Raw genomic sequence first — 25,627 nt, forward strand, 5'->3', positions numbered from 1 at the left:
AATATAATATGGAATCGCGTATCTAAAGAATTTAATAACGATATGATTATATTCGTGTACTGCGACAGGGCTGTGTAGGGCTGTTTTGCCTCCATCTTCATGCGACTTCCCTTGTAGCCTACTGGTCTACGTGCGCAATTACCATCTTACAGGTTGTGTGTTCAAATCCAGCTGGTGCTGGACTCTTCTTTTAACAAACATTTCTTCGAAAAAATAGAATAGCAATATTATGGACAATCAATTGACTTTTATATTTCAAAATATCACAACATGATCGATTCTAAGTCATTTTTGATAACAATGAATAGTCACCTTCTTCCCTTCTGACAACGGTCACTGCTTCTGCTTCCTGCTTCTATTGTGTGTGTGTGTGTAATAGAGTAAATTTTTATAGAGAAATGGAGGCTGGACAGTATGCGTTACAATATAAACATTTATATTGATTTAAATCGTGTTTTGATTTAAATCGTAAACGCGTGTTTAATTATATGTGTTTTTTTAATCATAATCAGGCTAATGCAACATAAATTGATACAGTATCTTTGTCTTCTAAGTATTGTTGTAACAGAAGAAATAAGGTTCTTGATCCCGAGATGAAGTAAAACAGATGAGTTTATTGCATGCAAGGAACAATAAAGCCGAAGTCTTGTTTCCCACAAGAAACAACAAAACCGAAGTATTGTTCCCCGTACTGTTACAAACTTTTGGGTTATATAGTGTTTTCTTCTCCGTTTCTGACGTCACTCGGTCTGATGGTAAAGAGGGGGGTTCATGGTATTTGGCCAGTCTACGATGTTCTGGACAAATGGTCAGTTTAACATTACACCCAGGGGGGTTCCTAGCTTGCATCTGCAATCCTTATCAGTTAACCCCCCTTTCCTGCCATAAACCCCAGCTTGTGGCTTGAAAGTCTAAACCCCCTACAGAAAGGATTAAATTCAAACCCCCGTCTTCACATCTTTCTTCATTCCCCCCTTATAAAATATGGCATACGTCAGTGTAGCCTATTTTTATACATACAATGTCAGGGCAGATCTTTCCTTTCTTGGCGAACAGGTATGTATTGCCATGACATTGTACGTTCCACAGTTATAGCAAGATGTGATACATGTTTTTGTGCACGTGATGATTACAATTATACATATAAACAATACTATTCCTACAAATAAACACTGTAAAAAGGTTCCACCCCAGGCCCCAAACACAGACTTTACCCAAGACCCAATTCCCCAATTTTCAGTATAATAGTCCTGATATTTCTGTCCCTCATTGTAAATGTGTTGGGCCAGATCTGAGATGTGCTCAGAATTATCAGGGATATATGTGCAGCATTCAGTGCCAATTACTGCACAAGTTCCTCCTTGGGCCGCCAGTACATAATCTAAAGCTAGTCGGTTCTGCATGGCCACTGTTCTGAGGGCTACCATCTCATCATTAACAGCCTTCAGACTAGATGAGATAGAATTTGCTAATTCTTCTAAAGTCGAGGCCATTTGAATTAACTCTCGACTCAGAAAGTTCATGCCGGCTTGTGGAAATATTATACCTAAATAATATTTCCAATCAGCCAATTTTCTTTGTGGTCTGTGGTTAGGTCCGAAGGGGCTGTGGGTTTGAACACGGATATGAGGAACCACATATCCTAAATAACATGAGCCAGACCACTGGGCTGGCAACCATGGGTAGGCTCGTTTTCCACAACTGAAATATGTTCCGTTTGGCGCTCCCCATGCCTCTGAAAATAAGAAGCTTATACCAAATTGTGGGGTGTGCCGATCCCATCCTGGAATTTGGAAGGTAGAGGTGGATATATTTGCAGCGATGGTAAGGTTGCAACGACTCCATCCAACCAAGTGCAGACCATTAGTGTGCTGAAAACATATGTTTCCCTCACGTTCCTTATTTAGAGTCAGGTATGGAGGTGTATGGCTTCTGTTATATTTAGGAGCGTAAGAGCCTGTGAAACTCGTGGGCTCTAAGCCTCGCTCCTGTAGATATTGTAATGTTGTGCAGGTTAAAGTCGTGTTATGGCAACCCCCATAGTTTGTCATATAAAATCTCCTAAATTATCCCTCCAAATGATCATGCCTATGACTTCCTCGAGACGCCAAGGAATGGCCCCCATAGGAAGTCCTTCCTGTACATATTTGGGTAATGCGGCACACACCCAGCAGGCACTTTGGTTGGTTTTCTTAGCTGTCAGATAGGAGACGCCTAAAAAGGAATTAATTCCATGTTCTCCTTTGTGGGAGAGATGATCATTAATCCCTGCGGAACATAGTCCTACAGCAACAATTATCGTTATTGACAGAAATGATTTCATTCTGAGTCTGTAAATGGGGATGAGGCTCGTCGGCAGTGTGACGCGTGGATCCAGCGATCTTTTCCTTCCACTCGAACCGCAGACTCAGTTGTCAACAGGATCTGGTAGGGTCCGTCCCACCTGGGCTGGAGAACCTGTGAAGGAAATTTCCTGATCCACACCCACTCTCCTGGGATGAGGTCGTGCCCTCCTTCAGGTGGTGGTCCCCACGCCTCCAGGACCTGCTCGCGGGCTCCTTGGGTGGCCTCTGTCAGCAACTTGCAATACTGTAACAGAGAATCAGTTAGTATACTCAAGCCTACTCTGTCATGTCCTGGAGAGTCACTCAGTCTCATGGGACGCCCCGTGATCACCTCAAACGGGCTCAGCCCCACTATTCGATTTGTCCCAGCCCGGATGCTGCACAGTACGGCGGGCAATGCATCCACCCAGGGGATCCCTCCCAGGTGGTACTTTGTCAATTTAGCTTTCAAAGTCCGGTTCACCCGTTCCACCATGCCGGAGGACTGCGGGTGATGAGGGCAATGCAGGTCCCATTTGATCCCTAGTAGGTCTGCCACCACCTGACACACTTTTCCAGTAAAATGTGTGCCCTGGTCTGAGTCTATGCGACACGGGAGTCCCCATCGGGGAATTACTTCTGTCACGAGATATTTGGCAGTTGTCTGCGCAGTCTCTCGTTTGACAGGGACAGCCTCCACCCATCTAGAAAACTGGTCCACCATCACTAGGAGACCTGTTTTCCCTTTACAGGGTGGCAGTGAACAATAGTCTATTTGCCAGTGTCTAAAGGGCCCCTCGGGTGCAGGACGTCGAAGATTAGGAGCCCGAACCGGCGGTGCTCCAGAGGCTTTTTGGCACTCGCCACAGCGTTGTACCACATCAGCTGCGAAGGGTGTGAAGCCTGTGCCCACCCAGCTCTGAGCAAAGCGTCGAGTCATTCGGCTAACACCTGGGTGCCCTCTGGAGTGTATTTGCTGTGCCAGGTAGGGCATTAGTTGCCTGGGACAGGCTGGTCTGCCTGTACGCTGGCACCTCCAGGTCCCATCCTTCTGCAGCCCCACATTGCGTTCCATCCAGGTCCATTTCTCAATCCTTAGGGTCTGGGCCTGGAGCTCGCTGAGCTGTTCCGTCCGGAGTGCCTGTATGTTCACTGTGCAAACTGAAATAATCTGAAGAGGTTTTTCTATAGCCCACTCCTCCCATTGCCCCAGGGCAGCTTGACGTGCTGTCCAGTCTGCCAGCTTATTGCCCCTGGCCTCGGGAGTGTCCTCTCTGCTGTGGCCCTTACATTTGACTACAGCTACCTGCTTTGGGAGCTGGAGAGCCGCAAGCAGCTCAGACACCAGATCTGCATTCTTTACCGGAGTGCCAGCAGAGGTTAAAAAATCCCTATTACTCCATAACCTTCCAAAGTCATGGTATACTCCAAATGCGTATCATGAGTCTGTGTATATTATGGTGGTCTTGCCTTTTGCTAATTTACAGGCTTCCACCAAAGCTTTCAGTTCAGCTCACTGTGCTGACGTGGGTACCTCAAATCTTCCCCCACATTGGATATCATGTTCTGTAGTCACAGCCCAACCCGCTTTCCTCTCCCCACTAGAATTTATGAATGAAGTTCCATCAGTGAAGAGAATGAGGTCTTCATTCCTTAGTGGTTGCTCGGCTATTTTGATGCCCTCATCTTCTCCCATTGCCCAAACATCACAGCTGTGTTCTAACATGTAGGCTTCTGATGGGTCAGGTAACAATGTGGCTGGATTTAGAGCTCCTTCACGTTCAATGGTAATATTTGGAGCCTCTAACAAGACCTGCCACTTGCTCCATCGTATCGCATTAACCTGACTGACCCGATTCAGGGACATGAGGGTGTGTACCGCATGTGGGCATCGAACAATCAGTTGTTGATCTAGTATTATGTTATTGACTGCCTGTACTGCTAGACAGACGGCCTGAACGGCTCGTAGACATGGACCCCAGCCCCTGGCTACCTCGTCCAAGGATCCAGAGTAATACCCTACCGGGCGGTACCTACCCCCATGTTCCTGTGTTAGTACAGCTGTCCAAAATCCATTCTTTTCACTTACGTAGAGGTAGAATGGTTGATCTGTCTGAGGAAACCCCAATGCAGGAGCCTGTAACAGAGCTTGTTTTAAATCATTAAAAGCATGTTCAGCTTCAGGACTCCAAGCAATAGGATCAAGGGACCTCCCTCCCCCCTTTAATAGGTCTGTAAGTGGTTTGGCCCTTTCAGAAAAAGCATCAACCCAATTTCTATTGAAATTGCACAGACCCAGAAATGATCGGAGCTCTCTCACCGTATTGGGACTAGGGTGTGTTCGGATTGCCTAGGCCCGATCTTCTGTCAATTCCCTTTTTCCCTGACTAATCTTTTGTCCCAAGTAAATTACGGTGTCTAGGCATAACTGTGCTTTGCTATAACTAGCCTTGTGTCCTTTTTTAACCAGTTGGTTGAGAATAATTTGGAGGTCCTTCTTGTGGGTTTCCTCGTCAGGAGACGCGATTAAAATATCATCCACATATTGGATAACGACGGAGGACACTTGAGGCAGCTCCCGGAGATGCCTCCGAAGTGCCATGTGATACACGGTGGGGCTGTTATGAAACCCCTGTGGTAACCTGGTCCAAGTATATTGTTCTCCATCTACAACAAAAGCGAACCAATCTTGTAACTCTGGGTGTAGAGGAAAAGACCAGAACCCATTAGCCATGTCAATTACTGAAAACACCTGGTGCTCAGGGGTCAGTAGTTGAAAAATAGCAGAGGGGTCTGCTACCAAGGGGGTGAGACGGTTGATGTGTTGATTAGCTTTTGAGTAATCAACTGTGAATCGCCATGCTCCGCTGGCTTTCTTTACGGGCCATATTGGACTGTTGCTTGTACTATGTGTTTTTCGTACAATGCCTTGAGTCAATAGTTTTTGTATTACTGGTCGAACCCCTTCCTCCGCCTCTTTGTTGATTTTATATGGCTTTGTGTATGGCGGGGATTTCCCAGTAAATGTGGCGGGTTCCATATCCAGAAGCCCGCATTCGTCCTTATCCATAGTCCAAATTGAATGCCCTTTTAGTTCGTCTTTTTGGAGGGACCAGATGTTTACCTCCACCCTCTCCTCATGTATGGTTAATGTAACCCCTTGTAGGTATTTCAGAGCATCCCATCCCAACAGATCTGGGGTAGATCCTACCCACATGACAGCATTAAATGTTACCTCCCCATCTCCTAGTCTAATCTTGAGTTTTTGAGTTTCTCTGAGTGTTATTCGATTACCCCCTACACCAGTGGCCTCCAGCTCCCTCCCTGTGAACATGACACCACACCGTTTGGCTGACTGTTCAGATAAACACGATAATTGAGCCCCAGTGTCCCATAAAAGTGACATTTGAATCCCATTAATCGTGCATTGTAATTTGAGCTCTTTTTCACTCAGTTCCTGAGATAGGCGTAGGGAGGCCACTAGGGGGAGTCCTAGTTTAAAAGCTCCCTGATAGCGCATTTGTCTGCTTCGCTCAAATCCTGTAATTGTGACAACAGGTTTTTTTGCCCCTCTCGATTCGAGGGATTGAAAGGGGGATCTCGGTATCTTCCAATCCTGCCCTCACTGGCTAATCGCTTTTTGCAATTCTTTTGCCAATGTCCGAAATTTTTACAATAATGGCACCGAGTTGTAATTTCGCCTTTTGGATTTAGTCGGGTGTCAGGGCCAGCTCCACCCTTCAGTATGGGGGGTGTCCACCCTGTTTGTATTGCCCGCACCTTAGCATACATATTTCTCTCGATTTGCCGTGCCATTTTAACTATTTCCTCAAATTGTTTAGTCGTATCTTGCCCTATTTCGGGCTCTTTTAACTGAAGGGCTTTGGCTATATCAGGCTTAAGACCGCCCAAATAAATTTGTTTAATCACAGCAGAGGCGTCGCTATTCACATCATCTTCGTCACTTAGTCCTGAGCATTCCAGCCAGAGTGTGACGAAGAGGTCAGTGAAGTCAGCCACATCCTCGCTTTCTTTTTGCTGACACGCAGATATCTTTTTCCAATCTGTCTTTGGTGGATAATTTTGTTTAAGCCATCGCCAAACCCATTCCCATCGCCCTCCCCTGCCGTTATCCTCACACAATTGTTTAAGTTCTCCGACACGCTTTTCCCCTGTCCTTCTGAGGATCATAGCGGCAGTCAGGGGGGAGATACCATAAGTATCTTTTAATTCCTGAAGCGCACTCCAGGTTCGCTGCATCCCTAATTTTGGGTGCGGTACTTCTCTAGCCCACCGGTCAATATCCTCCGGTTTTGGATTTGATCGTATTGGGGATTCAGGGAAGGTAGGTGCGAGAACGGACCCCCTCGGCGGGGTGCGAGACGGAGCTAGAGTGGCGCTGTCATCAACGGCGCCAGCCCCTGCTACATCAAGTCCTTTCCCACTTCGAGTGAGAGTACAGACCTACGGGCGCCCTCCCTCTAACAGGGGAGACTCTGATCCGTCTTTATCACACTCATACCAAGTGTTATCCCAATCCGACCCCCCATCTCCATATGGCCACTGTGGGAATTGATCCCAATTATTTTCGTTTCCTGCCTGTTTGTTCCCCTGTGGGAGAGCAGGATATAACTTAGTCGCCGGCTGTAGCACATTAACCAGTGCAGCGTGACCAGGAGTTAATTCCTTCTTTAGTTTCTCATTCTCCTGTACTCCCTCTTTTAGCTTTTTTTCTAGTACCTCTTTTGCCGCGAATAAATTATCTTTCCTCTCATTTAACGCTTTTATTTTTTCTGTGAACTCCTTCTCTTTTTTATCCCATTCTGATTTCTCCTTCATGCTAATCTGCCACCTCAGGTGTCGGCCGATCACCAGGGCTGCAGCTAAATCTTTGTTTTTGTTCCAATGTTCATACGCTTTTTTACAGGCATCTTCGCCCCAAACTCCTTCTGACAGACTCAGCTTCATCCTATATTTCTCTTCCCTTTCAGTCAATTTACACTTTTCCGATATGTAATCAGATACTTCCACCACTTTCTCAAACACCCAATTAGCACACATGTTTGGTTTCTTTAAGATTTACTTTTGTCGTGTGTGAGGTAACAGCTCATTCAGTAGGGGGATGTTTTCACTTGGAAAAACCTGTGCATTACTGCACTCATTCAGCTAAGGGCGTCTGTTACCTCCAGATCTAAATGCCTCTCCGAGACTTTAGAGAGGGCTTACACCGCACTGTTCACAGGTAAGAAACGAGACCTCGAAAACCCCCTTTCTTGATCAGTAATTCACCATCCCCAGAACGCCAGCATCGCTGCTTTTGCCCCGGGGTGGACTTACGCACTGAGCTCAATCAGGGCGATTCTCGGGTCTCAACGTCCTTTAAATCCTGCTACTTAATGCTTTGCTCTTTTATTATGAGGTGTGTTTATGTTAGTGTCGTGCGTGTGTATATGTATTTCACAAACAAGGAAAACACCAAAAACATACATACATATATATATATCTCTTCTACTCCTGTTTCCTTTAAAACAAAAAAACCACGCCACGCCAATCTGTGCACAATCAAGGCGTAGCTAATCTCAGGACCCCGGGCGCAATTAAGGCCCACACCAATCCTGGATTATACGTGCATTTAATGCACCACTCCAGAACCCCGGGCGCAATTAAGGCCCACACCGATCCCGAGCCACAGAACTCCGGGCGCAATTAAGGCCCACACCGATCCTGAGCCTCAGAACTCCGGGCGCAATTAAGGCCCAAACCAGTTCTGACCTTCAGAACTCCGGGCGCAATTAAGGCCCACACCAGTCCTGAACTTCACGGTAAGGGTCCAAAACCCGTTCAAAAACTCCACGCGCAATTAAGGCATATACCAGCTTCGAACGCCTGTACACAATACCGCGGAACCCCTGCCAGACCAAATTCTGGGCTTACAGCAAACAACCCATTACATACACCGGTGTCTTCCCCGGGCCAGAGGAATTCAGAAACTCACGTTTACTCCGTCATCTCGGGCGATTCTCGCAGGGAGCAGAGATTTCCCAATCGGTCAGAGAGAGTCAGGACTTTTAAATAAAAGAGGAGTCCTTACCTCTTAGTTATGTGCGCGCTGACCATCTCTCCTGCCGATGGGAAGTTCTGCGCCTTCTGGAGCATCCGCCGACTACGCCAAATTTGTTGTAACAGAAGAAATAAGGTTCTTGATCCCGAGATGAAGTAAAACAGATGAGTTTATTGCATGCAAGGAACAATAAAGCCGAAGTCTTGTTTCCCACAAGAAACAACAAAACCGAAGTATTGTTCCCCGTACTGTTACAAACTTTTGGGTTATATAGTGTTTTCTTCTCCGTTTCTGACGTCACTCGGTCTGATGGTAAAGAGGGGGGTTCATGGTATTTGGCCAGTTTACGATGTTCTGGACAAATGGTCAGTTTAACATTACACCCAGGGGGGTTCCTAGCTTGCATCTGCAATCCTTATCAGTTAACCCCCCTTTCCTGCCATAAACCCCAGCTTGTGACTTGAAAGTCTAAACCCCCTACAGAAAGGATTAAATTCAAACCCCCGTCTCCACATCTTTCTTCAGTATCTTAATAAAGTGAAGGAGCTGCCCCTTCGCCAAGGCGGCGTGGGGCAGAATGGACAACATAATGCAACTCCTGGAAACGAATGCGGTGCTCAGCTACCAGTACATTCTGCTGGGGCTGGCACCTACCGGACTGGACAGGGGGACGCAGTTCCTGATGTGGCTGCTGCTGTCCCTCACAAAGAAAGGCCTGTGGGACGCGAGGAACAATCTCATCCGGCACAACAACAAGTGGGGAGCGAGGGAGCTGGAAGAGAGGATCCTGGCGGACCTCAGGAGGAGGATGAAGCGCGACGTTGCTAAATGGGGTTTCCCCACGGCAAAGGAGCACTGGAAAGGCCTATGGACCCTGTACAGGGATTAATGGTTTACAGCAAGCGGTAGGGTTTGGAGGGACTCTCATAATAGCGCAAATACGCCCACCCTTGCAAGGATTGATAACGGACAATCACCGCCGTTCCGCCGATGTTTTAATTTTGTGGAGTGTTATCGTGTGAGATGTTTCCTTTTGAGATGTGTTTTTTTTCGGAATAAAGTATATTTTATAAGAAAAAAAAAAGATTGTACCATAAAGATTTCCATGGAGAGGACTATGGTTTCCTGCAGGACTATGCCGGTAGGAGGACCAGGTTCCACAACTTCAAGGGGCTGTGTCGAGGCGATCCACAGTACTGTCAGGACCAGCCGTGGCAGTTTTAGGATTCCCATTCTGGAACATAGATGAGGCACATGGTACAGTTCCACTATAATTTTGAATATATTTTCCTAGCAGGACCTACAGTACAGTACCTAACTGCCTGCAGCTACAAAGGGGCACCCCCCTCTTTGATCGGGTTTGGACGTTTAACCCTATTCTGTGTTCTCCGGCGCCATTTGAGGTGGGCGATACAACCGGAGGTGGTTGCGATGCACCCACTTGTAGACCAGAGATTGCCTTCCCTTCTCAATCTGAATTCGATAAGCTACCGGTGATACCTTATCGACAATCTCGTGGGGTCCTGTCCAACTGGGTAAGTACTTCCGGGCCACCCCTGTGGGTTTGGCAAATTGGAAGTACAGGACCTTGTCTCCTACTTGGAGTTCCTGGTTAACTGCCTTTCAGTCATAGTATGCTTTCCTACCCTCTGCACTCCTTCCCAGATTGTTCTGGGCAAAAGCAAAGGTTGCCTGCAGATGTGCTCGCAGGTCTGACACATACTGATGGGCCGTAGCAGCCCCCGTCGTGCTCAGGTCCTCCACCCCATAAAGACAGTGTAGGGGAAGAGTCATCTTCCGACTTGTCATCATCTCAAAAGGTGGGACCCCCGTAGAGCAATGGGGCGTAGCTCGGATGGCCATCAGAACCAGGGGCAGCTTAATGTCTCAGTCCCTACTGCTGTTGGAGACAAACTTTTTGAGCATACTAACCACCGTTCGGTTTGCCCTTTCTGCCTGGCCCGAGGATTGAGGGTGGTAGGAGATATGCAACTGGGTCTTGACCCCAAGCATATTCCACAGGGTTGCCATTACTGTAGCTGTGAAATGGGTTCCCCGATCCGAGACCACGGTCAGGGGGAATCCCCATCGACTGAACACATGGTTCACCAACAGCACTGCAGTTGTCTCTGCCGTGTCGTTGGGTGCTGGGGGGCACTCAATCCATTTTGTGAATGCACACGTAACAGTGAGGAAATATTTGTTCCCTCTGGATGACCTCACCAGCGGCCCCACCCAATCCATTTGAAGATTGGACCAGGTGAATGTCATGCCCTTTTTCTGGAGTGGTGCACGGTGCAAGGGCCGTGATGGTTGGAACTGGCTACACGTCAGACACCCCTTTACATACGCGGCGATGTCTTGGCCCATGTGAGGCCAGAATGCCACCTGCTGGATAGTGTCGTATGTAGCCTTGATTCCCCGGTGACCCCCACAGGGTTCGTCATGAGCGTGTTGGATCATGACCCCCCCATGACAGTGGGGAACTACCCACTTTGGGACACCTTGTGCAACTGGTACACAAACCAACAACCCCTTTATAATTTTTAGGTTGTCTTTCACCTCTGCCAGCTCCTTCAGCTCCAGAGACTGGCTCAGCACCTGCTCCGAAAGAGGTTGACGCACTGGGTCAGCGATATGCTGATACATTTGCCCAATTGCTGGGTCCTGTTTCTGCATTTCCGCAAGATCGGTGTTAAAACCCTGTGACCCAAGCACTACAGATTGTGGGTCAGCTCCGACATCCTGTCTAGCCCTGCTTCGGGTGACCGCCTTGACCTCAGCCACGAATTCTGGGGGTAGCCATTCCTGCTGGAACTGCCAGGGTTCACCCTCTAAGGCGCCAGATTTGGCCAACCGGTCGGCCTCATCATTCCCGTCTTTGTCGGGTCCCTTCACCTGGGAGTGTCCCTTCACCTTCCTCCAGTAAACCATCATTCCAGCCTCGGTCGTGAGCTTGTCACTGGCCAGGAACAACTCTTTGTTCTTTACTTCCTTGCCCCGGGCATTTTTCATGCCGTTACCCTTCCAATACGGAACGTGAGACACGAAGCTATGTCGGGCGTAGTTTGAGTCACTACAGATGACAAACTGTTTAAGGCCATGTGTCAGGGCCTGCTGGAGGGTGATCAGCACCCCAGCTACTTCCGCATACTGACTAGTCTTTGGTCCTAGCTTATAGCGGGTCGGCCCACAGGGAGTATTGTCTTGCCAGACTACTCCTACCCCTGCTAGCACCTGCTGTTCGTGGCGAAAAGAGCAACCGTCAACATAGGCCATGGGTAAGCCCTGGCCCACGTTCTCATCGTAGTACCGATGATTGTTCGGTAGCTCAGCAGCGGGAATTGTTTCTGGAGCTTCCATGTCAGTGTCACAGCCGTGACACACTTGGCCCAAAGCCAGGCCCTGTCCCAGGTACATTTTCTTGCTCTGTGCATAACGTACCTCTATCTCATAGCCTTGTAGGGCCATCATTCATGCCACAATCCTGCTATTTGACACCCTGCCCGCTTTCAGTCTCTGGCTATGCAGGAATGTCACAGGTTGGTGGCAGGTTTCGATGATGATCTTTTGTCCCCCAACATAACTACGGAAGTGTTCTACCGACCAGACCGTAGACAACAGGGCCTTCTCGCAGTCCAAGAACTTTTGCTCCACTGGGCTCAGGGCTCGACTGGCATATGCCACCACCCTTCGCTCTTGGTTATATTCCTGACTCAGAGCAGCCCCAAGGCAGTGCTCTGAGAACCCTGCTTCAAGGTAGAAGACCTTATTTTTGTCAGGGTAGGCCAAGCTAGGTAAAGCACTACCGAGTCTGCGCTTCAGCTCCATCACAGCCTGTTCTGGGGAAGGCCCCCACTCAAAGGGCACGTCTTTCTGCAACAGCTTGTGGAGGGGCCTTGCTATTTCAGCGTAATCCTCAATGAACTGCTGGGAATAATTACATACTCCCAGAAAGCTGCGCAGTTCAGACAGGTTAGTGGGCGACTTCATATTCTGGATAGCTTGGACTCTGCTGGACTGTGGCTGTATGCCTTGGGCTCCAACCAACAGTCCCACGTACTCCACTTGGGTCCTACACCACTGTCCCTTTGCCAGGGACAGTTTGGCCCCTGCACAGGAGAGCTGGTTCAACACATGCCTGATCTCGGCCATGTGTTCTTCCCAGGTCTGACTCCTCATCAGAATATCGTCCACATAGACCAGGTTGCCCCTGGCGGCTGCATCACTCATGGCTTTGTGCAGAAATATGTTGAACTCCGCTGGGGAGTTGGAATACCCAAAGGGGCATCGATTCCAGGTGAACTGCCTGTTTCCAAAGGAAAAGGCCAGTTTGTACTGGTCTGTTGGTTCTACCTTAAGGGTCCAGAACCCATTGGCCACATCCACTGTGGTGAAATATTTCGCTGTTGTCACCTTGGCTAACTCCTGATCTAGGTAGATCATTGGCCATCGTGACAAAGGAACCTGTTTATTCAGCTGCCGGTAGTCAATGGTCAGACGCCATTTACCATTGGGTTTCAGCACCGGCCACAGTGGGGAGTTATAAGTGGAGTTACACTCCCTTATGATCTGACGCTCTAGTAGAGCATCCAACGTCTGCTTTATGGACTCGTATGCCGTGAGGGGAATGCGATACTGCCTGACATAGGTTGGGCGGGCGCCAGGGGCCGTTGGAATGCGCACTGTGTTCAAATCCGTCACCCCGCAGTCATAGGCGTCCCGTGCAAACACTTCCCGGAAATCCTGGAAATTCTGACGCAGCTGCTGACGCTGGCTTTCCGTTTCCAGGGCATCTGCCTTGCCAACCTGTTCCTGTACCTGCTCTAGGAACCCCGCTTTTGACGGCATGGCGGTATCCCGGGTCGTACTCTCGGCTGAGTGGTCCATCGGAACACCTGCGTGTACTGTGTACACAACCATCTCATCCTTATCGCTAAGGTCCACCCTGCACACCTCCTGGTTGCAGAATCCCTCTATTGGCATAATTGCAATCATCCGCCGGGGGTAGGTGTAGTACACCTGCTCGGTTCCCCCCTCCCTGGCCAAGGGACCAGGGAGCTGCCCCAGTACTGGGATGGCTAGTTCGAAATCATAGAAACCATTGTCAATTACCAGTCCCATGTCAGTGCGAGCAGGGATTTTGACATCTTGTTTTGCTATGTTCTGCACCAACAGGCAGGTGGCTCGGCCATTCCGTTCCAGTCTGGGGGTACAACAGACTGCTAGGTTCAGTCTGATAAACTGAGCTGATGGTTGGAAGAAAACCATCTCAGCGTCCATTCTCTGTCCCTTCTTTAGGACAAGGCGTACCGGAAACCCTGCTGTTGACACAGGAACGATCAGGTCCGATTCGTTTACTACCTGGCAGGCCTGAGGAATCGTCTGACCTGACCGAATGTTCTCGGGGTCACCGCTTAGAGAGTGGGCATCTGGGTCCACCCGTTTCCACAGCGCACTGTTTACTGTGTCCAGCTGGGCGCCCAGTCGAACCAATAGGTACTTCCAATAGGAAGTAGTGAGCAAACTTCCTTTTTCCGATGGAGATGGAAGCTACACAGCTTCCTTTGCTCCAAATGGACCTATGAGATGGGGGTGCCCACCACAGAACCTGTGACTGCGTCACCAGGGTCACCTGACAGCTTCGCGACAGGTCCTCGAACAGACCTTCACTGATTATGGACTTCTCAGAGCTGAGGCTAAGAATTACATCATCAACCTGCACTTCTGCCACCTGGACCCCCTCCCACCACCATGGGGTGGTAGTCCTGGACCCCCTGAGGTACCAGGGTGCACAGAAAGGACTCCCATTCATTACCGGACAGGGAGATCCACTCTTCTTCAGGGATGAAAAGGGGGTGTGCTTTACCTGGCGGGTCAAGCAGCTGCTTGGAGCACTGCTCCTGTAGTTGGGAGACCGTGGGAGTGCTGGCCTGGGCAGGACTTCCCTGTAGTTTTTGCCTTTCCTCTCATAAGACTTATGAGACTGTCAAAAATTGCTTTCGCCGATTGTATTGCAAACCGGCGGAAGCGGGGTATTGGGAAAAGTTTTCAACTAGCAATAATCGCGCCTCGGCTAAACCTCACAGGCTACGATACTGCCACTGCGCAAAGCTGACGGTTGCCAGGCAACCGCGGGGATCCTATGGAAATCGTTATCGATCGTCTCATGGCATGTCGTTGCGGTAACGCTTCATATTTGTCGTCTTCTTCTTCTTCTAGCTTGAGGTTTTGAAGAATTTCATGACAGACAAGGGCTCCGTTGGGAACAAAGGGCGTTGTGAGAAAACCGTTGCTTATTTTCAGCAGCAGAAATACAAGCCTTTAAATACAAGATGACAGAACAATGACGAAGGGCGTGCCGGGAGGAACTCATGCACTACAGAGGAAAGGGGGCGGGCACGTACAGTTCACATTCAAGCCACAAGTACTCTTCTCGGATGTTACACAAACAAATCCTAACGTCTTGAAAGCATTGCAGCATGTTTGTGTCCCACTTCCCGTGGCTGCAGGACGACTGACACGAACGGACAAACACAATCTGTGGCGTTTAGCGTGACATAGTCTTGCAGGCATCGTGCTGTCTCACTGCAATACTATACCGCTGGAGGAAACAGTCCATCTGGCCATGAAACTCATTTGAACGTCTAGCTACAGCAACTAACAATATCATGATTTATTCAGGATGTGTGGAATCAGCACGTCCCGGAGACAGCTTCCGAAATCGTGAGCATTCTCTGGTGGTGTCCTGCAGGGGGCCTGTGGGCGTGCGTTGGTGGTATAGTGGTGAGCATAGCTGCCTTCCAAGCAGTTGACCCGGGTTCGATTCCCGGCCAACGCAGTGGCGATTGGTTCCAAATGCTGTCATGAGCCTTGGATTGTGACTAGCAAAGCGAAGCCTTTTGAAAGAGCAAAACGGAATTGAAGGAGAATCTTACAGGGGATTCTGAGCGGTGTCTGCATACACGCAGTCCGATACGGGTGCTGAAAGCTTGAGCTACTCTCAATGTCATGCTGCCTTTCCCCGGAGTAAATCTGTTACATTGAAAGAATGCTTCTGGCAGGTTCAAAAAGGGACCCTTGTTAATAGGAGAAATCAATGATTTCGAATGAATTCTGTATGCGTTAAAAGACAGCTATACACAGAAAACATGCCGGACACTGCTCATGTCTCAGTGCGTTTTTCCAAGCCATCTGACAAAGCCCGCCCACTGAAAACTGCAGCACATCGTGTAAAGACGTTCAACTTTGTAACTACTGCACGCACAGGAAGCAGAATAAATTCCTCTTTTCAAACTGTCAAAGGTTTGCTTTGCGAACGCTGCAGGACATCGCACAATCTCTTTTGAACGGGGACAAACCATTTCTTATGGGGCGCAGTAAGTACAGACGTTTAAAAAGCTCCACTCATGCCGACGATGCAGCATGAAGAAGCGCAACCTAACGTTTGACAGACAAAAGCCGGGCGCCGCTACGAACAATATGAAATCAAACTGACAGCACACGGCGTTTCGCGCTGACTCAAAAGTGATCTCGACAGACGCTGTTCTCTGCATAACGCTGAAAGAGCTAAAGAGCGTTTCTGTTGAGACGTAACAAGCTCGTTTCTTTCTACCATGATGTCACCATGACCAAATCTGTCTTTAAACACCTTGCTCAGTCTCTGACGAGACTGTCAAAAATTGCTTTCGCCGATTGTATTGCAAACCGGCGGAAGCGGGGTATTGGGAAAAGTTTTCAACTAGCAATAATCGCGCCTCGGCTAAACCTCACAGGCTACGATACTGCCACTGCGCAAAGCTGACGGTTGCCAGGCAACCGCGGGGATCCTATGGAAATCGTTATCGATCGTCTCATGGCATGTCGTTGCGGTAACGCTTCATATTTGTCGTCTTCTTCTTCTAGCTTGAGGTTTTGAAGAATTTCATGACAGACAAGGGCTCCGTTGGGAACAAAGGGCGTTGTGAGAAAACCGTTGCTTATTTTCAGCAGCAGAAATACAAGCCTTTAAATACAAGATGACAGAACAATGACGAAGGGCGTGCCGGGAGGAACTCATGCACTACAGAGGAAAGGGGGCGGGCACGTACAGTTCACATTCAAGCCACAAGTACTCTTCTCGGATGTTACACAAACAAATCCTAACGTCTTGAAAGCATTGCAGCATGTTTGTGTCCCACTTCCCGTGGCTGCAGGACGACTGACACGAACGGACAAACACAATCTGTGGCGTTTAGCGTGACATAGTCTTGCAGGCATCGTGCTGTCTCACTGCAATACTATACCGCTGGAGGAAACAGTCCATCTGGCCATGAAACTCATTTGAACGTCTAGCTACAGCAACTAACAATATCATGATTTATTCAGGATGTGTGGAATCAGCACGTCCCGGAGACAGCTTCCGAAATCGTGAGCATTCTCTGGTGGTGTCCTGCAGGGGGCCTGTGGGCGTGCGTTGGTGGTATAGTGGTGAGCATAGCTGCCTTCCAAGCAGTTGACCCGGGTTCGATTCCCGGCCAACGCAGTGGCGATTGGTTCCAAATGCTGTCATGAGCCTTGGATTGTGACTAGCAAAGCGAAGCCTTTTGAAAGAGCAAAACGGAATTGAAGGAGAATCTTACAGGGGATTCTGAGCGGTGTCTGCATACACGCAGTCCGATACGGGTGCTGAAAGCTTGAGCTACTCTCAATGTCATGCTGCCTTTCCCCGGAGTAAATCTGTTACATTGAAAGAATGCTTCTGGCAGGTTCAAAAAGGGACCCTTGTTAATAGGAGAAATCAATGATTTCGAATGAATTCTGTATGCGTTAAAAGACAGCTATACACAGAAAACATGCCGGACACTGCTCATGATGTCTCAGTGCGTTTTTCCAAGCCATCTGACAAAGCCCGCCCACTGAAAACTGCAGCACATCGTGTAAAGACGTTCAACTTTGTAACTACTGCACGCACAGGAAGCAGAATCAATTCCTCTTTTCAAACTGTCAAAGGTTTGCTTTGCGAACGCTGCAGGACATCGCACAATCTCTTTTGAACGGGGACAAACCATTTCTTATGGGGCGCAGTAAGTACAGACGTTTAAAAAGCTCCACTCATGCCGACGATGCAGCATGAAGAAGCGCAACCTAACGTTTGACAGACAAAAGCCGGGCGCCGCTACGAACAATATGAAATCAAACTGACAGCACACGGCGTTTCGCGCTGACTCAAAAGTGATCTCGACAGACGCTGTTCTCTGCATAACGCTGAAAGAGCTAAAGAGCGTTTCTGTTGAGACGTAACAAGCTCGTTTCTTTCTACCATGATGTCACCATGACCAAATCTGTCTTTAAACACCTTGCTCAGTCTCTGACGAGACTGTCAAAAATTGCTTTCGCCGATTGTATTGCAAACCGGCGGAAGCGGGGTATTGGGAAAAGTTTTCAACTAGCAATAATCGCGCCTCGGCTAAACCTCACAGGCTACGATACTGCCACTGCGCAAAGCTGACGGTTGCCAGGCAACCGCGGGGATCCTATGGAAATCGTTATCGATCGTCTCATGGCATGTCGTTGCGGTAACGCTTCATATTTGTCGTCTTCTTCTTCTAGCTTGAGGTTTTGAAGAATTTCATGACAGACAAGGGCTCCGTTGGGAACAAAGGGCGTTGTGAGAAAACCGTTGCTTATTTTCAGCAGCAGAAATACAAGCCTTTAAATACAAGATGACAGAACAATGACGAAGGGCGTGCCGGGAGGAACTCATGCACTACAGAGGAAAGGGGGCGGGCACGTACAGTTCACATTCAAGCCACAAGTACTCTTCTCGGATGTTACACAAACAAATCCTAACGTCTTGAAAGCATTGCAGCATGTTTGTGTCCCACTTCCCGTGGCTGCAGGACGACTGACACGAACGGACAAACACAATCTGTGGCGTTTAGCGTGACATAGTCTTGCAGGCATCGTGCTGTCTCACTGCAATACTATACCGCTGGAGGAAACAGTCCATCTGGCCATGAAACTCATTTGAACGTCTAGCTACAGCAACTAACAATATCATGATTTATTCAGGATGTGTGGAATCAGCACGTCCCGGAGACAGCTTCCGAAATCGTGAGCATTCTCTGGTGGTGTCCTGCAGGGCGCCTGTGGGCGTGCGTTGGTGGTATAGTGGTGAGCATAGCTGCCTTCCAAGCAATTGACCCGGGTTCGATTCCCGGCCAACGCAGTGCCGATTGGTTCCAAATGCTGTCATGAGCCTTGGATTGTGACTAGCAAAGCGAAGCCTTTTGAAAGAGCAAAACGGAATTGAAGGAGAATCTTACAGGGGATTCTGAGCGGTGTCTGCATACACGCAGTCCGATACGGGTGCTGAAAGCTTGAGCTACTCTCAATGTCATGCTGCCTTTCCCCGGAGTAAATCTGTTACATTGAAAGAATGCTTCTGGCAGGTTCAAAAAGGGACCCTTGTTAATAGGAGAAATCAATGATTTCGAATGAATTCTGTATGCGTTAAAAGACAGCTATACACAGAAAACATGCCGGACACTGCTCATGATGTCTCAGTGCGTTTTTCCAAGCCATCTGACAAAGCCCGCCCACTGAAAACTGCAGCACATCGTGTAAAGACGTTCAACTTTGTAACTACTGCACGCACAGGAAGCAGAATAAATTCCTCTTTTCAAACTGTCAAAGGTTTGCTTTGCGAACGCTGCAGGACATCGCACAATCTCTTTTGAACGGGGACAAACCATTTCTTATGGGGCGCAGTAAGTACAGACGTTTAAAAAGCTCCACTCATGCCGACGATGCAGCATGAAGAAGCGCAACCTAACGTTTGACAGACAAAAGCCGGGCGCCGCTACGAGCAATATGAAATCAAACTGACAGCACACGGCGTTTCGCGCTGACTCAAAAGTGATCTCGACAGACGCTGTTCTCTGCATAACGCTGAAAGAGCTAAAGAGCGTTTCTGTTGAGATTTAACAAGCTCGTTTCTTTCTACCATGATGTCACCATGACCAAATCTGTCTTTAAACACCTTGCTCAGTCTCTGACGAGACTGTCAAAAATTGCTTTCGCCGATTGTATTGCAAACCGGCGGAAGCGGGGTATTGGGAAAAGTTTTCAACTAGCAATAATCGCGCCTCGGCTAAACCTCACAGACTACGATACTGCCACTGCGCAAAGCTGACGGTTGCCAGGCAACCGCGGGGATCCTATGGAAATCGTTATCGATCGTCTCATGGCATGTCGTTGCGGTAACGCTTCATATTTGTCGTCTTCTTCTTCTTCTAGCTTGAGGTTTTGAAGAATTTCATGACAGACAAGGGCTCCGTTGGGAACAAAGGGCGTTGTGAGAAAATCGTTGCTTATTTTCAGCAGCAGAAATACAAGCCTTTAAATACAAGATGACAGAACAATGACGAAGGGCATGCCGGGAGGAACTCATGCACTACAGAGGAAAGGGGGCGGGCACGTACAGTTCACATTCAAGCCACAAGTACTCTTCTCGGATGTTACACAAACAAATCCTAACGTCTTGAAAGCATTGCAGCATGTTTGTGTCCCACTTCCCGTGGCTGCAGGACGACTGACACGAACGGACAAACACAATCTGTGGCGTTTAGCGTGACAGTCTTGCAGGCATCGTGCTGTCTCACTGCAATACTATACCGCTGGAGGAAACAGTCCATCTGGCCATGAAACTCATTTGAACGTCTAGCTACAGCAACTAACAATATCATGATTTATTCAGGATGTGTGGAATCAGCACGTCCCGGAGACAGCTTCCGAAATCGTGAGCATTCTCTGGTGGTGTCCTGCAGGGCGCCTGTGGGCGTGCGTTGGTGGTATAGTGGCGAGCATAGCTGCCTTCCAAGCAGTTGACCCGGGTTCGGTTCCCGGCCAACGCAGTGCCGATTGGTTCCAAATGCTGTCATGAGCCTTGGATTGTGACTAGCAAAGCGAAGCCTTTTGAAAGAGCAAAACGGAATTGAAGGAGAATCTTACAGGGGATTCTGAGCGGTGTCTGCATACACGCAGTCCGATACGGGTGCTGAAAGCTTGAGCTACTCTCAATGTCATGCTGCCTTTCCCCGGAGTAAATCTGTTACATTGAAAGAATGCTTCTGGCAGGTTCAAAAAGGGACCCTTGTTAATAGGAGAAATCAATGATTTCGAATGAATTCTGTATGCGTTAAAAGACAGCTATACACAGAAAACATGCCGGACACTGCTCATGATGTCTCAGTGCGTTTTTCCAAGCCATCTGACAAAGCCCGCCCACTGAAAACTGCAGCACATCGTGTAAAGACGTTCAACTTTGTAACTACTGCACGCACAGGAAGCAGAATAAATTCCTCTTTTCAAACTGTCAAAGGTTTGCTTTGCGAACGCTGCAGGACATCGCACAATCTCTTTTGAACGGGGACAAACCATTTCTTATGGGGCGCAGTAAGTACAGACGTTTAAAAAGCTCCACTCATGCCGACGATGCAGCATGAAGAAGCGCAACCTAACGTTTGACAGACAAAAGCCGGGCGCCGCTACGAACAATATGAAATCAAACTGACAGCACACGGCGTTTCGCGCTGACTCAAAAGTGATCTCGACAGACGCTGTTCTCTGCATAACGCTGAAAGAGCTAAAGAGCGTTTCTGTTGAGATTTAACAAGCTCGTTTCTTTCTACCATGATGTCACCATGACCAAATCTGTCTTTAAACACCTTGCTCAGTCTCTGACGAGACTGTCAAAAATTGCTTTCGCCGATTGTATTGCAAACCGGCGGAAGCGGGGTATTGGGAAAAGTTTTCAACTAGCAATAATCGCGCCTCGGCTAAACCTCACAGGCTACGATACTGCCACTGCGCAAAGCTGACGGTTGCCAGGCAACCGCGGGGATCCTATGGAAATCGTTATCGATCGTCTCATGGCATGTCGTTGCGGTAACGCTTCATATTTGTCGTCTTCTTCTTCTTCTAGCTTGAGGTTTTGAAGAATTTCATGACAGACAAGGGCTCCGTTGGGAACAAAGGGCGTTGTGAGAAAACCGTTGCTTATTTTCAGCAGCAGAAATACAAGCCTTTAAATACAAGATGACAGAACAATGACGAAGGGCGTGCCGGGAGGAACTCATGCACTACAGAGGAAAGGGGGCGGGCACGTACAGTTCACATTCAAGCCACAAGTACTCTTCTCGGATGTTACACAAACAAATCCTAACGTCTTGAAAGCATTGCAGCATGTTTGTGTCCCACTTCCCGTGGCTGCAGGACGACTGACACGAACGGACAAACACAATCTGTGGCGTTTAGCGTGACATAGTCTTGCAGGCATCGTGCTGTCTCACTGCAATACTATACCGCTGGAGGAAACAGTCCATCTGGCCATGAAACTCATTTGAACGTCTAGCTACAGCAACTAACAATATCATGATTTATTCAGGATGTGTGGAATCAGCACGTCCCGGAGACAGCTTCCGAAATCGTGAGCATTCTCTGGTGGTGTCCTGCAGGGCCCCTTTGGGCGTGCGTTGGTGGTATAGTGGTGAGCATAGCTGCCTTCCAAGCAGTTGACCCGTGTTCGATTCCCGGCCAACGCAGTGCCGATTGGTTCCAAATGCTGTCATGAGCCTTGGATTGTGACTAGCAAAGCGAAGCCTTTTGAAAGAGCAAAACGGAATTGAAGGAGAATCTTACAGGGGATTCTGAGCGGTGTCTGCATACACGCAGTCCGATACGGGTGCTGAAAGCTTGAGCTACTCTCAATGTCATGCTGCCTTTCCCCGGAGTAAATCTGTTACATTGAAAGAATGCTTCTGGCAGGTTCAAAAAGGGACCCTTGTTAATAGGAGAAATCAATGATTTCGAATGAATTCTGTATGCGTTAAAAGACAGCTATACACAGAAAACATGCCGGACACTGCTCATGATGTCTCAGTGCGTTTTTCCAAGCCATCTGACAAAGCCCGCCCACTGAAAACTGCAGCACATCGTGTAAAGACGTTCAACTTTGTAACTACTGCACGCACAGGAAGCAGAATCAATTCCTCTTTTCAAACTGTCAAAGGTTTGCTTTGCGAACGCTGCAGGACATCGCACAATCTCTTTTGAACGGGGACAAACCATTTCTTATGGGGCGCAGTAAGTACAGACGTTTAAAAAGCTCCACTCATGCCGACGATGCAGCATGAAGAAGCGCAACCTAACGTTTGACAGACAAAAGCCGGGCGCCGCTACGAGCAATATGAAATCAAACTGACAGCACACGGCGTTTCGCGCTGACTCAAAAGTGATCTCGACAGACGCTGTTCTCTGCATAACGCTGAAAGAGCTAAAGAGCGTTTCTGTTGAGACGTAACAAGCTCGTTTCTTTCTACCATGATGTCACCATGACCAAATCTGTCTTTAAACACCTTGCTCAGTCTCTGACGAGACTGTCAAAAATTGCTTTCGCCGATTGTATTGCAAACCGGCGGAAGCGGGGTATTGGGAAAAGTTTTCAACTAGCAATAATCGCGCCTCGGCTAAACCTCACAGGCTACGATACTGCCACTGCGCAAAGCTGACGGTTGCCAGGCAACCGCGGGGATCCTATGGAAATAGTTATCGATCGTCTCATGGCATGTCGTTGCGGTAACGCTTCATATTTGTCGTCTTCTTCTTCTAGCTTGAGGTTTTGAAGAATTTCATGACAGACAAGGGCTCCGTTGGGAACAAAGGGCGTTGTGAGAAAACCGTTGCTTATTTTCAGCAGCAGAAATACAACCCTTTAAATACAAGATGACAGAACAATGACGAAGGGCGTGCCGGGAGGAACTCATGCACTACAGAGGAAAGGGGGCGGGCACGTACAGTTCACATTCAAGCCACAAGTACTCTTCTCGGATGTTACACAAACAAATCCTAACGTCTTGAAAGCATTGCAGCATGTTTGTGTCCCACTTCCCGTGGCTGCAGGACGACTGACACGAACGGACAAACACAATCTGTGGCGTTTAGCGTGACATAGTCTTGCAGGCATCGTGCTGTCTCACTGCAATACTATACCGCTGGAGGAAACAGTCCATCTGGCCATGAAACTCATTTGAACGTCTAGCTACAGCAACTAACAATATCATGATTTATTCAGGATGTGTGGAATCAGCACGTCCCGGAGACAGCTTCCGAAATCGTGAGCATTCTCTGGTGGTGTCCTGCAGGGCGCCTGTGGGCGTGCGTTGGTGGTATAGTGGCGAGCATAGCTGCCTTCCAAGCAGTTGACCCGGGTTCGGTTCCCGGCCAACGCAGTGCCGATTGGTTCCAAATGCTGTCATGAGCCTTGGATTGTGACTAGCAAAGCGAAGCCTTTTGAAAGAGCAAAACGGAATTGAAGGAGAATCTTACAGGGGATTCTGAGCGGTGTCTGCATACACGCAGTCCGATACGGGTGCTGAAAGCTTGAGCTACTCTCAATGTCATGCTGCCTTTCCCCGGAGTAAATCTGTTACATTGAAAGAATGCTTCTGGCAGGTTCAAAAAGGGACCCTTGTTAATAGGAGAAATCAATGATTTCGAATGAATTCTGTATGCGTTAAAAGACAGCTATACACAGAAAACATGCCGGACACTGCTCATGATGTCTCAGTGCGTTTTTCCAAGCCATCTGACAAAGCCCGCCCACTGAAAACTGCAGCACATCGTGTAAAGACGTTCAACTTTGTAACTACTGCACGCACAGGAAGCAGAATAAATTCCTCTTTTCAAACTGTCAAAGGTTTGCTTTGCGAACGCTGCAGGACATCGCACAATCTCTTTTGAACGGGGACAAACCATTTCTTATGGGGCGCAGTAAGTACAGACGTTTAAAAAGCTCCACTCATGCCGACGATGCAGCATGAAGAAGCGCAACCTAACGTTTGACAGACAAAAGCCGGGCGCCGCTACGAGCAATATGAAATCAAACTGACAGCACACGGCGTTTCGCGCTGACTCAAAAGTGATCTCGACAGACGCTGTTCTCTGCATAACGCTGAAAGAGCTAAAGAGCGTTTCTGTTGAGATTTAACAAGCTCGTTTCTTTCTACCATGATGTCACCATGACCAAATCTGTCTTTAAACACCTTGCTCAGTCTCTGACGAGACTGTCAAAAATTGCTTTCGCCGATTGTATTGCAAACCGGCGGAAGCGGGGTATTGGGAAAAGTTTTCAACTAGCAATAATCGCGCCTCGGCTAAACCTCACAGGCTACGATACTGCCACTGCGCAAAGCTGACGGTTGCCAGGCAACCGCGGGGATCCTATGGAAATCGTTATCGATCGTCTCATGGCATGTCGTTGCGGTAACGCTTCATATTTGTCGTCTTCTTCTTCTTCTAGCTTGAGGTTTTGAAGAATTTCATGACAGACAAGGGCTCCGTTGGGAACAAAGGGCGTTGTGAGAAAATCGTTGCTTATTTTCAGCAGCAGAAATACAAGCCTTTAAATACAAGATGACAGAACAATGACGAAGGGCATGCCGGGAGGAACTCATGCACTACAGAGGAAAGGGGGCGGGCACGTACAGTTCACATTCAAGCCACAAGTACTCTTCTCGGATGTTACACAAACAAATCCTAACGTCTTGAAAGCATTGCAGCATGTTTGTGTCCCACTTCCCGTGGCTGCAGGACGACTGACACGAACGGACAAACACAATCTGTGGCGTTTAGCGTGACAGTCTTGCAGGCATCGTGCTGTCTCACTGCAATACTATACCGCTGGAGGAAACAGTCCATCTGGCCATGAAACTCATTTGAACGTCTAGCTACAGCAACTAACAATATCATGATTTATTCAGGATGTGTGGAATCAGCACGTCCCGGAGACAGCTTCCGAAATCGTGAGCATTCTCTGGTGGTGTCCTGCAGGGCGCCTGTGGGCGTGCGTTGGTGGTATAGTGGCGAGCATAGCTGCCTTCCAAGCAGTTGACCCGGGTTCGGTTCCCGGCCAACGCAGTGCCGATTGGTTCCAAATGCTGTCATGAGCCTTGGATTGTGACTAGCAAAGCGAAGCCTTTTGAAAGAGCAAAACGGAATTGAAGGAGAATCTTACAGGGGATTCTGAGCGGTGTCTGCATACACGCAGTCCGATACGGGTGCTGAAAGCTTGAGCTACTCTCAATGTCATGCTGCCTTTCCCCGGAGTAAATCTGTTACATTGAAAGAATGCTTCTGGCAGGTTCAAAAAGGGACCCTTGTTAATAGGAGAAATCAATGATTTCGAATGAATTCTGTATGC

The 25,627-nt window shown here is 48.4% G+C and overlaps 13 non-coding genes and 1 pseudogene across 13 annotated transcripts; 7 read left to right on the forward strand and 7 right to left on the reverse strand.

Moving 5' to 3' along the window:
- Positions 1 to 14,352: 14,352 nt before the first annotated feature.
- LOC138232381 (U4 spliceosomal RNA) lies at positions 14,353 to 14,501 on the reverse strand (annotated as a pseudogene).
- A 653-nt stretch (positions 14,502 to 15,154) lies between these two features.
- Positions 15,155 to 15,226, forward strand: trnag-ucc (transfer RNA glycine (anticodon UCC)). The gene has a single exon. It is a non-coding gene; the product is annotated as a tRNA-Gly (tRNA).
- An 819-nt stretch (positions 15,227 to 16,045) lies between these two features.
- On the reverse strand, positions 16,046 to 16,187 carry LOC138232338 (U4 spliceosomal RNA). The gene has a single exon (XR_011187070.1). It is a non-coding gene; the product is annotated as a U4 spliceosomal RNA (small nuclear RNA).
- Positions 16,188 to 16,837: 650 nt separating this feature from the next.
- trnag-ucc (transfer RNA glycine (anticodon UCC)) lies at positions 16,838 to 16,909 on the forward strand. Its single transcript has one exon. It is a non-coding gene; the product is annotated as a tRNA-Gly (tRNA).
- An 822-nt stretch (positions 16,910 to 17,731) lies between these two features.
- On the reverse strand, positions 17,732 to 17,873 carry LOC138232339 (U4 spliceosomal RNA). The gene has a single exon (XR_011187071.1). It is a non-coding gene; the product is annotated as a U4 spliceosomal RNA (small nuclear RNA).
- Positions 17,874 to 18,523: 650 nt separating this feature from the next.
- On the forward strand, positions 18,524 to 18,595 carry trnag-ucc (transfer RNA glycine (anticodon UCC)). Its single transcript has one exon. It is a non-coding gene; the product is annotated as a tRNA-Gly (tRNA).
- An 822-nt stretch (positions 18,596 to 19,417) lies between these two features.
- LOC138232375 (U4 spliceosomal RNA) lies at positions 19,418 to 19,559 on the reverse strand. The gene has a single exon (XR_011187107.1). It is a non-coding gene; the product is annotated as a U4 spliceosomal RNA (small nuclear RNA).
- A 651-nt stretch (positions 19,560 to 20,210) lies between these two features.
- trnag-ucc (transfer RNA glycine (anticodon UCC)) lies at positions 20,211 to 20,282 on the forward strand. Its single transcript has one exon. It is a non-coding gene; the product is annotated as a tRNA-Gly (tRNA).
- An 822-nt stretch (positions 20,283 to 21,104) lies between these two features.
- On the reverse strand, positions 21,105 to 21,246 carry LOC138232340 (U4 spliceosomal RNA). The gene has a single exon (XR_011187072.1). It is a non-coding gene; the product is annotated as a U4 spliceosomal RNA (small nuclear RNA).
- Positions 21,247 to 21,899: 653 nt separating this feature from the next.
- Positions 21,900 to 21,971, forward strand: trnag-ucc (transfer RNA glycine (anticodon UCC)). The gene has a single exon. It is a non-coding gene; the product is annotated as a tRNA-Gly (tRNA).
- An 822-nt stretch (positions 21,972 to 22,793) lies between these two features.
- Positions 22,794 to 22,935, reverse strand: LOC138232341 (U4 spliceosomal RNA). Its single transcript, XR_011187073.1, has one exon. It is a non-coding gene; the product is annotated as a U4 spliceosomal RNA (small nuclear RNA).
- Positions 22,936 to 23,585: 650 nt separating this feature from the next.
- On the forward strand, positions 23,586 to 23,657 carry trnag-ucc (transfer RNA glycine (anticodon UCC)). Its single transcript has one exon. It is a non-coding gene; the product is annotated as a tRNA-Gly (tRNA).
- An 822-nt stretch (positions 23,658 to 24,479) lies between these two features.
- Positions 24,480 to 24,621, reverse strand: LOC138232342 (U4 spliceosomal RNA). Its single transcript, XR_011187074.1, has one exon. It is a non-coding gene; the product is annotated as a U4 spliceosomal RNA (small nuclear RNA).
- A 651-nt stretch (positions 24,622 to 25,272) lies between these two features.
- Positions 25,273 to 25,344, forward strand: trnag-ucc (transfer RNA glycine (anticodon UCC)). The gene has a single exon. It is a non-coding gene; the product is annotated as a tRNA-Gly (tRNA).
- The last annotated feature ends 283 nt before the right edge of the window (positions 25,345 to 25,627 follow it).

Source organism: Lepisosteus oculatus, unplaced genomic scaffold (assembly GCF_040954835.1).
Source record: "Lepisosteus oculatus isolate fLepOcu1 unplaced genomic scaffold, fLepOcu1.hap2 HAP2_SCAFFOLD_63, whole genome shotgun sequence".
In the NCBI taxonomy this organism is placed as follows: Eukaryota; Metazoa; Chordata; class Actinopteri; order Semionotiformes; family Lepisosteidae; genus Lepisosteus; species Lepisosteus oculatus.